Source organism: Ochlerotatus camptorhynchus, unplaced genomic scaffold (assembly GCF_037179485.1).
Source record: "Ochlerotatus camptorhynchus isolate MF236.1 unplaced genomic scaffold, CSIRO-AGI_Acam_v1.1 ptg000284l, whole genome shotgun sequence".
Lineage (NCBI taxonomy): Eukaryota > Metazoa > Arthropoda > Insecta > Diptera > Culicidae > Ochlerotatus > Ochlerotatus camptorhynchus.
The window spans coordinates 1,439,775-1,442,425 of record NW_027040773.1 but is presented as its reverse complement, the minus strand read 5'-3'; the positions used below and the strand labels follow the sequence as shown (position 1 = coordinate 1,442,425).

General features: G+C 36.3%; 1 protein-coding gene across 1 annotated transcript in view; it reads left to right on the top strand.

Moving 5' to 3' along the window:
- The window catches only part of LOC135706565 (RNA-binding protein 42), a 59,308-nt gene that overhangs the window by 52,151 nt on the left and 4,506 nt on the right, over positions 1-2,651 (top strand). The gene's annotated exons all lie outside the window — the stretch shown is intronic.

The window sequence follows — 2,651 nt, the reverse complement described above, 5'->3', positions numbered from 1 at the left end:
CGTCCCGTACGAGATTTGCGAGTTAAATGTTAGTCGTCTAGTGAACGCGCGCGCTTTTTATCAACGAGAAACACAGGAGATGAAGTGCCACCGCAGCAAGGCTGTCTGTACTATAGACAGTAGATGACTGTGCTGCTGCTGCTGATGCTGGATGTGGGAAAATCCTTCCTACTGAGGCGCAGACACAATCAGGAGCGTTTAGAAGAACAACACTTTTAGTTTCGGCCGACCGGAGAGTTGCCATGCAACAATCAGTTTCGGTAGAATCCATTTCTTGATTGTCGATTGACTTCGTGTGAAATTGCATTCATTATTACCTACGACCTTTTTTTCCGAGAAGGTGTAATAAAACCACGATACAACTCAAATATTTGCATGGGACCGTCCCAGTTCGTAGATACACAATTTTTGTTAAATTATTTATGAGGTTTTCAGCCTAAAGACATAGATTGAATAATTAAATGAGTAAGGTTTTATGAATTGTGTGTGCGTGTCTAGATTTAGTCTTTTAGTTTAATATTTTAGTATTTTTATGAAGACATCAAGTGCATAGGGTAAGTTTTCCAGTAATAGTGGTGTTCCTATAGTCGTATAAGGGTGGAAAACTCGATGTATTTATTTTTTGTCGGTAGCTCTCCTAAAATAAAGTAGATTTGCATGAACCAGTAAAAAAAGTTATCTTCCATTTAATTTTACTTAATTAATCTTGGTATCCATGACAGATACGTATTTCGACTGCAATTTGCTGTCTTTAACAGTGTCATTCCCACTAAAGACTAACCCCCTTAAGTACCCATCCCCTAGGTAAAAATGTCAAGACATACGAATCGTAAAAAGAGATGATCAACACAATTCGTACCTTCCTCAAAGTTGTCCTTGCTCGCTTTCTACTCTCTATATACAATCTTCACACTGCCGTACTCTAACGGAACTATCAACTCTATGCTTTCATTTTCTCATTTACCGTATAAAAATGACCACTTTAAGTCTGTCATTTGACGCTTAGCATCTTCAACATTGTAAATGTAATTTATTTATTGATCAGAATGTTCCATCCTGAATCCTTGAAGTGCAACAACTAGGTCAATATGCGACCACAGCGTAAAACATGGCCGGTCTAAAAACTTGTTTAAATATTAGAAGTTTATTCTTCAGGCAAAGTTTGGATTTCCTGTTTATAAGAGGATACAAACATTTTATATATTTGTTACATTTGGCTTGAATGCCCTTAATGGGTACTTGAAAGTTAATTTTTGGTCAAGTTTTAATCCAAGATATTTCACTTGACTTGATCAAGAAATTGGAACTCCGATCATAGTGACTATGTGACTACTACTAGGTTTCATGTAGAAATATTATAAGTTAAGTTTTGGAAGCGTTGGGAGAAATCTGCCATTTTTCCAAATAAGAAGAGAAAAGATCTAAACTTTTCTGCAGTTTGCTGCAAATAACACGAAGACTTCTTCCTTTAGCGGAAAAGCCTGTGTCATCGGCGAACAAAGATTAGTGGCAACCATGAGGCAAATCAGGGAGGTCCGAAGTGAAAATGTTATACTATATAGGCCCAAGAATGCTACCCTCAGGAACTCCAGTTCTAATAGGTAGTCGATCAGATTTAGAATTTTGATAATTTACCAGCAGAGTTCTGTCAGTTAAATAATTTTGAACTAATTTCATAATATAGAGTGGAAAATAAAACTTTTTAATCTATTAATCAAACACACTGTCGAATACTTTTTCTATGCCTAGCAGAGCATCTCCAGTTGAGCAGCCTTCAGATGTGTTTGAGCGAATTAAATTGGTAGCTCTTAGGAGTTCATGAGTAGATGAATGTTCATGGCGAAATCCGAACTGCTTATCTGCAAAAATCGAGTTCGTATTAATGTGAAGCATTGTTCTATTCAAAATTATTTTTTTCAAAAAGTTTACTTATTGAAGAAAGCAAAGTTATTGAACGGTAGCTAGAAGCTTCAGCTGGATTTTTATCCGGCTTCAAAAATAAAACAATTTTGCATTTTTCCATTTATCAGGAAAGTATGTCAAATGGAAACATCTGTTAAATATAATGAGAGAGAGAGAGAGAGAAGGATTAGTAATTTCCACATAATTCCACTACCTTATTTGCTTATCCTTGACAGATACGCGTATTTCGTCTACAATGTGCAGACTTCTAGTCGAGTATTAGTACAAGACACTGAAGAAGTCTGCACATTGTAGACGAAATACGCGTATCTGTCAAGGATAAGCAAATAAGGTAGTGGGAATAAATGGAAATTACTAATCCTTCTCTCTCTCATTATACAGGTATTCCACTAAGACCCCAAATTAATCAGGATTCATCTGTTAAATAATTTTACCAAGAAAAACAAGGTACTCTCTGGGAGTTTTTTTATGAGGATATAGAAAATTCCATCATCACCTCTAGCTTTCATATTATGAAACTTTTTAGTTATAGATCTTACTTCGTCTTAATCTGTCCCCCAGCAATCATCAAACATATTTTCCCGAGAGAAAATATTCAGGTAGTCCCGAGCAACCTGATTCTCAATAGGACTAGGGGGACTAGGGGGAACCTTTTCCTTTTTGGCATTAAGCCGGGAATGTTTAATGCAATTTTGCCTGGATGATAGATCATTCGCATCATCTGTAAG